General features: G+C 42.3%; 1 long non-coding RNA gene across 1 annotated transcript; it reads right to left on the bottom strand.

Moving 5' to 3' along the window:
- Nucleotides 1-516: 516 nt before the first annotated feature.
- On the bottom strand, nt 517-8,602 carry LOC120756284 (uncharacterized). Its single transcript, XR_005702119.2, has 4 exons — nt 8,348-8,602; nt 5,588-5,695; nt 4,465-4,606; nt 517-3,434 (listed from the first exon to the last, which is right to left on the bottom strand). It is a non-coding gene; the product is annotated as an uncharacterized LOC120756284 (long non-coding RNA).
- Nucleotides 8,603-11,349: the final 2,747 nt, after the last annotated feature.

Here is an 11,349-nt window from a genome sequence, read left to right as displayed (position 1 = left end):
TCCACTGGGTGCTGGCAGCTGGGTGCTGAACCCCATCTGTGGGGTTTGGGGTCTGAGTTCTGACCCTGCCTTAGGCCACAGGACCCAAGGGCCTGGATCACCCTGTGAGGAACAGGATGAAATCCACCTTTTGATTAGCTGTTGGTTAATGAGGCTGCTGTACCCTGGGTGGGACAGAGGTCCTACAGGAGATGGAGCATCTGGCTGTGAAGGATGTGACATAAAGCAGCACAGCAGGGTTGCACGGGTGTGGGTAGTGGCCCCTCCTTGCCCAGCAGCTTCATTTGGTTGCTTTAATATTTAGTTTACATATTTTTGTATTATTTTAAAACATGCCCTGAAGTTCAACACAAACCACTGTCACAGGCCTGAAGCTGAAAGGCAAGACAGGACTCATGGTGTATCCTGTGTGCATGTGGGTCTAATTATCAGGGGACATTAACAAAATATCTCTGCTAAGGCTTATAGAACTTCCAAGACATCGTCTGAGAGAGCTATCTGACTTTTTTTGAGTGTTATGGCTATGGATTTTTCATATTTTTTTAGAGCTAAACATATGGAATGCATACAATATATTTCTCCATCCTAATTAGCATTTTCATGGGCTAAACTGTGCCTGCCTGGCCCTAACAGTTCTAGGAGACCCACTGATTCTAAACACCATGAGGGTCACTGGGAAAACAGATACACAAAGACAATGCAATAATGCAGGATTTTAAGCAGCTTCCACTTAACGAGTGAGTGGTGTAATACTAGTTTAGAAGCTTCAACCAGCCTGTGAAGTAAAATTTGACTGCTGAAGGAAAGAGACAGAGAGAGGAAGAAGGGGAAGAAAAAGTCCAGAACAGACTGTACAGACTGGAGCTGCATAAAAATTGCTGATCAAACACTTTGATTAGTGGATTGACATGATTTGAAATGAAGGAGAGCTGAACCTCAGTTTGAAAGTTGTTTCCTTCCCAGATGCAAACTCAAAAGATCACCTATCTGCTTGGTATTTAATTTGCAATATTGATGTGCCAAGCTGCTCCCACACACAGTAAATCAAGGAGCAAGGAGCCAAAGATAACTGACAGCCCAAACGGACAGTGACCCGCTTCATTTATTACCCAAGGAAATGTGTCCCTTTTGCAAATAGAAATGGCATTTTCCTTGCTTGGTGGCACAAAGTATCTTGCTACAGCAGGACTGTCAGGGTCAGAGACCTACTGACAGCTCGGGATAAAAGTGTCCAGTGCCCCATGGCTCTAATTCAGTGAAAGCCAGACTCACATCTCTTTAAAAAACAGTGTTGTCAGAAATTCTTAGGTCATATTTACCTGTGAAACAACGTGTGTGAAAGGGAAAAGAAAATAATTTTGACATGCTGCCCACACCAAATGTGAAGTGCCTTGCTGTCTTCTGGAAGCAAGCAGGGTAATCCTGAGGCGGTGCACCTTCCCAGGCCTGCTGGGATGCAGATGGGTTGTCAAACCCAGCCTCTGCCTCTGTTAAGACAGGCCAGAAGCTCAAGAGATGAAAAGAAGGAGATACCTGTTCCATCACCCACAGCAGCACTTCCCCACTAGCAGCTGTTGAACAGCTAATCAAAAAGTCAAGCACAGACTAGTCTAACACTTGAAACACGCTGTTGCCTTCATGTGTCACTGTCATCCATCCTTGCATGCTCCAATGCCTGAAATCTTATTTTCATGTCAGGCACTGGAAAAATGATTGTCTGTGAAGCTGAGCAGGGCATCATGTGATGAGGTAGCCCTGTAGTGTAGTGCTGCCTTTCTCAGGCCAGAAGATTTGTACTGGATTTCAAAATACTCAGGACTGAGATTTTTGGGTTCTGCTCTGTCCGAACTCTCCTTGACCTGCTTGCAGTCTTGTTTTACTTCATTTTGCTTCATTTAGATGTGGCAGTAAATTCTCTAAGTGACAATGTGTGCAAAGTTAGTTGGTTTTATTTTTACACATCTTTGCTTGCAATGGCCATAGTTTTACAGAGACTAGTTATTCTATGCAGAATAAGCTATTTTTGATCAATACAATAATACAGCATAGGGGTGGACAGGTTGGACACAACATCTGTGGAGAAGTTGACAGGATGCAGCACAGAGGAGCACAGGCATGGGATGGCAAGAGATATGGCACAGGCTGGCACTGGTGATCCCATAGCCATAAATATCTCTCCTTTCAATAACATTCAAGTAGAGTTAGTTCAATGAAATGTGGAACTGAGAAAACCTGGTTTTAGAGTAAAATAAGAAAAAGAAACAGTACTAAACATACATAAAAGGCACTACATATAGTCAGTGAATACATCTAGCACAGAAAGAGAAAGGAGTGAAAAAAGCAAGTTAGAAAACTTAGGAAAACTCCTCCAAGTGGATCCTAGATCAAGAAAGGAAACACCATCAACCTGAACATCATGATCCTCCTTGCAATACACTCTGGATGTCCCTGACTCACTGCAATGCCCCAGACTGAGACCACCACCCCAGGACATGGAAGAGCAGCCTGACACCAGGGAAAGGGATAGAAATCAGGTGCTGTGAAAGAATTTTAACTGCACTGCTATTCTTCCTTTCTCTGTAACAATTAGATCTAGACTAGCAGTGATTTTCAAATTACTGTTCAAGTTTCCAGTAGTATATGGCGAGCTTCTCCTTCACCTGCAAACAAGATTTTAACATAAGAATTTCTGGAATTAATTAAATGTGGCAACAATAATAGACAGGCCATGGATAGGAAAGAGCCTGCTGATCTCTGATATTCTGTGGGTTTGCTCTGGCTGAGATGTGGTATGGGGTGACTTCTGGAGGTCGGACGTGGCATGGCTGGAAGCCGCACAGCACAGCAGGTTCCTGGGTGAGGGAAGGCTATTTCAGCAGGGAATGGCAAGCTTTCATCCACCCTGAGGAAATCACTGCATTTCCCAGGAAAAGGAACATGAATTTCCTCAAATCCCACCAGGGAAACAAAAATCCTGGGATAGATGAACTGCAACACACATTATTTGTGTGAAATACTGAAGATCAGGCCAGAAAAAAATGCTATAGCCAAATTGATTTGGAAGGGCTAAGCTGGATTCATAAGAGGGAAGCTAGCAGAGGACAGTATGTGTATAATTTGTAGCTTAACACAGGCTGCGGTGATACAGAGACATCAGCTGTCAAACCCTTCATGGATGCATAGAAAACATTTAACATGATTTAACAGGACTTTTTGAATCAAGTGATCTTGAAATTTGTTTTTTCACAAGACTTTTGCTGATACTGTTTTCTTTATGGACCTCCCCCTGTCAAATTGTTGCCAAAACACAGCAGGATGCAATTTTTTCTTCATGTTCCCTGGGAAATAAAAACCATTGCAGTTCTGTGAGGCTAATCCAACATTAGCAGGTACGTAGTCTTTAACAGTCTTCAATCAAGTCCTCTCTTTTCCCCCTACAAATGAGGGAGAGGTATTTGCAGTTTCTGACTTAGGGCAATTAAGAAGCAGCAAGTCCAAAAACCCAGAGTCTTGGGAGGTATGGGGACCACCAATTCAATGCAATATCATGCAAACTGCGTCACAAAAAGCACTGGCCACAAGTTCTGTAATCACAGCTTTTATGAACTCCAGGAGCTGTAGTGTGCTTTGAAAACCTTGTTTTTGGGCAGACATACCTGGATGCCAGATCCAAGTTAGCCTAACCAGCTCAGTGGAACTAAACATGTGGATATCATCCAGCTTCAGTAGAAGCACAAGTCTGTGGTAACTCTTGAAATATGCAAACATTTTTGAAGGCCATTGACAGTTTTTCAGTATCATAGTATTTAGTCTAATGCTCAGACCTATTCCACCTGCTTTACAGATACACAGGAAATCTGGTCTTTGCTCCAAAGTCTTTATCTTCTGTACATATGGATCTCATGCAGGCAAGTCTGATGCTAGAATTAATAGTCTACTAATCATGTTAGCTTTTACTTTTCAGCATATGCTGATGCCATATTTCTGCAGCCAAGTTATCTATAACGTGATGGATAATTTTGTCTGCTTCTAGTTTTCAAGTAATACTGGGAACATTTTAGATTTAATTGAAAGAACCTGACATTATTCCATGGTTTTGTTCTTGGCATTGCTTTCATGGTTCAAAGACATTTCCGGTGCCCAGCTTTCAAACTCTTAATAGAGATTGGTTTGGGTACACCCAAAGTTTCCAGTCTCCATCACTATGTGTCAGTCTCACTCAAGGGATAGGCTGGTTTCCCATTACTTGCTGCACAGCCTGGACTTTCTGTGCTGCCGGCCCAGCATCAAGGCTGATCTCACAGTGTCCAACATGGTGCCTTGGACAGGGGCTACTGGGGAGGAGAGAGGAAGAGGGAATATCCCTCATTGAGTCTTTCTGGGAAGCAGACTAACTGTAGGACCCACTGTCCTGCTGAATTGCCCTCCCAAAGCAGCTGTGTCAAGGAGGGCACAGTGGCTCACCTGTGCTGGCAGACAGAGGAGCCTGCAGGTGCAACATCCTGTGGCACTGTCATGGTCCTTGCACAAGCTGGACAGTGTGCTGTGAAAGTAAAGTGCTGCATAATTCTTTGCGGTGATACCTTCTCCCTCCCATCCCGGCAAGCTAAGTCACAGAGCAGGAGGAGTTCATTAAGTTCCACATTTGTTGATCTAAGCAAGACATAATGAACTAAGACTGATTTTATTTGGCTGGAAAGGGCCAAACAGCAGCTAATATTAAACACCACTCATGTAAAACAGGGACATTGGTACTGAAAGAATTATAATTTAATGTGGAAAGTAATAAAACATTAATGAATAATACATTTTAAATTATTACCTAGATATTGGCTGGCTGGATCTCCAACCTGAGTCCATATTCTCTGGCAGTATTTAACCTTGTCACTAATTTGGGGAATTAGAGGCACTTGAAATCCTAGCCAGAGGGGAAATATGGGCAGACTTCAAATACAATCCTTGTCTCATTGACTCACTGTTTTCCTTTTGCTCATATAAAGGAGAGTAACAGGTAAAATGAAGTCTGTGAATGAAGTCCATTAAATTAAGTCGACACTGAGTCTATGGCCTCTCAACACATGGAGATGGACCTTCTACCAGCCCAGGCATGGAACTCGTCAGAAGTGCAGGAGCTGTTTTCCTGTGATGCTGTGAGTGCCTACAGCAGCACTTCTGCACCTTATTGTGTCCAATGCAGCAGACAGCAAATTCAGCCCATCTCCTTTTAACTGTGAGAGTTTAGATTGGGATTGACATAGAAAACATCCCACCAGCCAGAATTTTCCAGGCAATGGATGGAGGAGGCAGATAATACTGTAACACATAGACATATAAAGGGACACTTCTCTTTTCCCATTGACAGCACAAATAGATGTATCCATTTTCAACAACCCTAACACTTTGCAGGTACCTCCTGCACAGCTGCTTCTTGCACCACTGCACCTCTTACAAGTGCTTTCTTAAGACACGGTACAGCTACAGATATTTCTGAATGAAGTGGTTGTGTGAATTTAGAGTGTCAGTTTAGCTGCTAGTGGCAACTTCTTGGAGCAAATTTCCCTTCATGATTAGGGAACTTTTAACTTACCACAGGCTGTGAATGGGATCTTGCTGTGGAAAACATGATGTGATGTACAAGCATGTCCCCACAGTCACTTGTTTGTATAGCTGTACCTTCAGAAACAAGAGCTGCAATCTGAGAAGAAATTGAAATGAGTCCTGCTGCTGCCCAAACAATGCTTTCAATGGACTTTCAAACAGCGTGTCATGAAGAATTTGTAATTTGTTTTGCCATACAAACTGCTGTGGCACCCGTTTTAGCCTGGATCTGAAGCAGAATTTGTAGTTAAAAACACTGTGCAGCTGTAATACAATAACAAAGCAGATCCTCTGACTAAAACTGGCCACAGTCCTAGCGTCTTTTCTCTTGCTTTCTCAGCCGCACCCTTCCCTGAAATCTCCTTCTGGGCTATGCAGCTGACCGCAAGTCCATGGGGTTAGTCTATACCCACAAAATTATTTTCCAGACCAGAACATTTACAGTTTGATATCTAGATAAAGAGTGACTCATTTTTGACTCATGTGTAATGCTTAACCTTACTGATGTGCCCCCAGCTGGTTTTCAGAAATTGAGCTATCAGGGGAAATACTCATCCTCAAACTCCCAAGCACCATAGCTGTCACCAGAATGACAAATGCACACCCACACATCCTTCCTCTGCCATACCCCAAAATGCTGTGGCTATCAGAAGCCGAAACATTTGCAGCCTTTCTCCTGAGCTTGGGTACACACGCACGGGTGACAGCTGTTACCTTTCTTCCAGTAGCTGTTCACACAGTTCCTGCACTGCCACCCCTCCCCTGCCAAGCAATACTGCGCAGGACTTTGCATTAATTCAGGATTGTGGTATGGTCAAGCAGAAAAGACATTTTGTGTAGGATGTACTCTGTTTTCATCACAATATTTTGAAAGTAAGGAAATGCATGAGAATACATATTGGCTGCAACCCAATAAATGCTCCCTTTTTTGTTTCTATAAGAAAACCACTAAGTCTGCAGCTAAATATTCCCCATATTTTTTTTTAAATTTTCCCAAAACTGAAACTCCTGTACGAGCCAGGCACTTTCACAGAAACAAAAGCAATAACAAAGTTGGATCATTAACATTGTGGAGAAGCCAAATTTCCAGTGGATGTGTTGGAAATATTCATATTTTCAATATCTTTTCCTCCTAACCAGTAGGAATAAGCCATGCAACTTAAGGAAAGAAGATGGAACAACACGTGGTACAACACAGAAAAACTTAAGTAAATCTCCTCAGTGCTCAGAGATCACCCTTTAGTGAACTTGCAGTCCACCTTGCAGTCCACAAGAGTGTCTATGCACTACAGTAGCTCTACTAGACCAGCATCCACTTCAAGGGATGAAAATCCACAGGAACAAGTGTTTCTAGGCCAAGCATTCAGTAAGTGAAATTTATTGTTTTAATATTCTCTTCTCCCATTTCTCAACCAAGGGATCTTCTGTCACTAAATCAACATGACCCAGACTTCTACCGGAAGACAGAGCACTGGACAAGTGCAGACTTTCAAAAATTACAATGTAGTCAAAGAGGTCCTCTGCAATACTGAGTTTTGCTATGGTACTAAGATGACTTGAGAGAGCTACTCTGTGAGGCCAACAGAAGGAGGAGGTAGCAAGAAAAGCTTGTTACTTGTATCAATATGACAAGAATGGGTGAAAAATCATCCTGATGTCTACATCAAAGATGGAAATCTGAGCTCCTGCACAAAGCAAGACCTGAGCCAATCTGATCCCTCCGCCCCAGTGCCTTTATTGTCACACTAGTCACAGATGAGGGCAGGAGGGTTTGAGAGCGAACATTTGCTTTGTGCTTTGCCACTTTTCCATTCCCAAGGCCAGAAGGATAAGAGCATCACCTATCAGATGTCAGTCCATGGGCAATTTCTCACTGCTAAAGAGAAAACTGGGCTTGGCTACACTGTGTATTATGGATGGCCCAAATATACTTCCCGAGGGAGAGAGGCTAGAAATAGCACCTTCATCCTTCTCACATCACCTGTCCATGTGGGAGCCACTAGATCTGCCCCTCCATGTAAGTGGCCCATCCAACTCCTACAGGATACCTGAAAGTGCTTTATTCCTGGTAATGCTGAAGGACCGTAGGGTCTTATGGTATGTAGTACACAGAAACTGGGTAAAAATATGATCCAGAGGGTTTACAGTGTAATTAAAGGGTTTAATTCTTTACATACACTGTAAAACTGAAAATCCAGGCTAGGTGCATTTGAAAACAAAGCAAACTAGATAAATGTAAGCTGTTTCACACTAGACTATCAGTATATTTATGTGGAAGACTGAACAAATAAATTAGTGGGTTTTTTTCTTATAATGTAAATACTCCCAAGAACACTGGAGATCCCAGCAAAGTCATCTGGATGGGGATATAATGCAGTGCAGATGTGAAAGTGCTTGAAGGGAAAGAGGGAGCTTCCAAGCCTTTCCCAAGACTCTCCTAACACCCTTATGACAGTGATCTGCCTCAGTGTTGTTGTTGGCATGGCTCACTCAGCAGCCATCATATCCCAGCTTCATAATTGAAGCTACAGGCCCAATTCATTAAAAGCAGATTTACTGGTGTTAGGAGGGTTTTGTCATAGATCTTGTTTTCATAAATGGGGCTCTATAGTGCATGTGATTTACAGAGGGAAGAAAAAACTGAATTATCAGGAGAAGTGCATGTGAGCAAGGTTCTGGGAGAGAGAATAGTTTAGTATGGAAATGCAACACAGATCTGGAGGAGAAGGAATTCAATATCCTCTCCTACCTGCTGATGTCCCAGGAGATGTCTCGGCAAGACAAAACCACACCAGGGGTCGTTGTGGTGCTCTGCACACCCCTCTGCTCCTTCTACCCTCCTGTGTGCTCCTGCAGCTCTAGTGGAGCTGGCAAGGAGTGAGGTAGTCCCAGCTCTCACCACTCACTGCCTCCCTAATATAGCTCTTCTGTCTCCAAGATCCACTCAGCTAAATGCTCAGGCCCTGTAGACATCCTCTACACCTGGAATGACTTTTCAGCCACTTGCAAGTACAGCCCAGCAAGATTAGCAATGGGAGCTGCAGCTCTAGTGCAGGTGGCTGTAGGAGCTACAGTGCAAGAGACATGCACGACATCTGGGTATGGCATAATAAATAACAATGGCAATAATAAATAATGACATAATAAATAATAGCAAACAGGGACCTGGTCAGTGCAAGCAGTGGAGTCTTGAGCGTGTCTCATCCTAAAAGGGTGTCTAAAACAAAACGATCTCCAAAAATCCCCCTCTTTTCATTGCCTACCAAGGGAGCCAGGGTGCTAATTGGACCCAGCTGAGGTGAAGTCCCTCCACAGGTCCTTATTCAAGCCTAATTGCAACCTTCAAGTCACAGTCGCCTATAAGGCAGAATACAAGCAGCACAGATAGACACAGTGCTGTCTGTATTGGCAGAAGCAACATAAGGACTGGATCCAGATGGGGAAATCCTGAGGACAGACCAAAACTCTTCTAGTACCCTTCCCTCTCCCCTAAAAACAGTTGATCCCTATAAGCCTTTATGTCTAGAGTGCAAAACAATTGAGTAAAACTTCCTATCCTTTCACTGAACCTTTTATATTTGTTATTAAAAGACAAGTAAATAATTTTATCAAAAAAAATGTGGAAGCTTCTAATTTTCTATGAGGTTTGTCTCTCAAAATTCATGAAAGGCCATAATGTAGTTAACAAAGCCAATGAGTAAAGTACAGGTTAGTATGAGACATGTTGGAGCTGGTCAAAATCCATGCCAGCCAGGAGTTAACAGACTTATAGAAGTGAACAAGGGAAACTATTACTTGTTTTGATTATGATGTGATGTTATAAGTATTTTGCTCTTGAAGATCTGATACGCTGCAGTGACCTAAATGTGACACACAGCTCTTCCAGAGGGTGTCCTGTATACAACCAAGAAATTTCCCTGGCTAGAGCTTGTATGTAGAAATGATTTTCTGGAAACATTCTTTCACATCTTTACTTAGGTATATCATATAGGCCAAAAAAGTTTGTTGGCAGTTTAATAAAAAGGAAGTGTGAAGTGAAGCATTTACTGCCTTTAAGTTGTTCATATTTGTCCAGCAATCAAGAGCTGTTTTCCAGAGCCGCTGCAGGTGTCCAAGTGCACATTGAATTTGACAGCATCTATTGTTTATGCCAAGCAGTAGATTTTTAAGGAACATTTGGAAACATTCACAGAAAAGGGAAATTTTGGACTTGTTCAGTGGGAGTGATCTTGTATAAAATCTGAAGTTAAATTTTACGTGGCTAGTGGGAGAAAAAGGTGCAAAACCACCCTTATGAGTCATGAATTCAGTCAGCTCATTCAGTGTCTAAATAGTGCATATTAGATATAGGTTGCTCTTAAATTGCTTTTGACCAGGGAGTTATCCACTGGGTAGTTTTGATTAAGCAAAAATATTGTAAATAGTAATAACTTGCTTGTGGTCAATTCAGAAAGAAAAAAAAAAAAAAGGTTAAATCATGGAAATGAGACCTTTATTCCAAAAAGTTTATTCTATTCTAATCACATGGCAGCATTCAGGTATATCTAGTTAAACCCCACTGGGAAGCCCTCAGCAATAGAACACCAGGAAAATCATGATGATTCAAATCTATGTTTTTCATTTGCAAACCAAGAACCATGTAGTAGAGGGGAAGAACCTGAATTTCAAATGCAAGATGACTGACAACAAGCAGTTACCTTGGACAAAGTCCACAGCAGTGGTTCCAGGGATCTGATGACTGAAAACTGTAGTTTTAGATCAATCATACTTCATAACCCAGTTTCAGGGCTGGCCTTTTTCTGGGTTGGAACAGTAAAACAAGAAAAAGATTAAGAAGCCTGCCTAATAATTAGCATTCCAGCCTGTCGAAGTAGTATTCTGTCACATAAAACTTCTATTAGATAACAATCCAAAGGTTACCAAGGTAAGGATTCAAAAGCCAGGCAATACCAGAAGGTCACTATGCTCCATTTCAGAACTTTGAATGACACAGCCAGGTTTTCCTTCTGGGGGAGTCATCACTGTCCTCCACAGAAAACAGATGATCTGTGTAATTAGCATCTCCATGAATGAAGATCCCATCTGTACTCACCAACATAAATCATGACAGCTTGCCAGAAAATTGATTCTTCTGTTTGACATGCGTCTTTCCTGATTTTTCAGGATTTTTAAGCCTGGCACCTCATCTACCAAAGTACAGCTACCACTGGTTTTCAGTGGTATCACCCATCTCTTCAAAGACTTCTTGAATGAAGTGCCCTCATCACCAGAGACAGAGGGACAGGGACAGTCCCTCTTTTTGGGCCAGTACTGTCCTTCCTATCCCTGTCCTTCCTGTCTGCAGTATGTGCTTCCCTTCTGTTTATACTCAGAGAAAACAGACCCTGAGGTTTTAAAATCCCAGTCTAAATGTATTCTAAAAACTGCTCTGTTCTTTCAAAGGCTGTTCTTTTTCTCCATGCTCTGCACTATAGTAAGTTCTTTCGCCACATTATGAGCCCTTTCCAAAGAATGGAAGAACTGTCAGTCATCCCACCGCCCATACAAGAAAGACCATTCAAGAATTGCAGGCCATTAAAAAACCAGCATTTTCTGATCCTTAACTTGGATCTTGAAAGTAGCTTAAGCTGGATGTCATGGAAAATCTCCTGCTGCAACATTTTTAAAAGTTCGTCAGAATCACAAATAGGAAGACTGGGGATTTATAAAAGAGAAAACTGTTCAACCCAAATAATGAGTAGACTTGCTAGA

Source organism: Hirundo rustica, chromosome 1 (assembly GCF_015227805.2).
Source record: "Hirundo rustica isolate bHirRus1 chromosome 1, bHirRus1.pri.v3, whole genome shotgun sequence".
Classification (NCBI taxonomy): Eukaryota; Metazoa; Chordata; class Aves; order Passeriformes; family Hirundinidae; genus Hirundo; species Hirundo rustica.
Note: the sequence above shows the minus strand (reverse complement) of the source record. Positions and strands in the feature narration are given on the sequence as shown.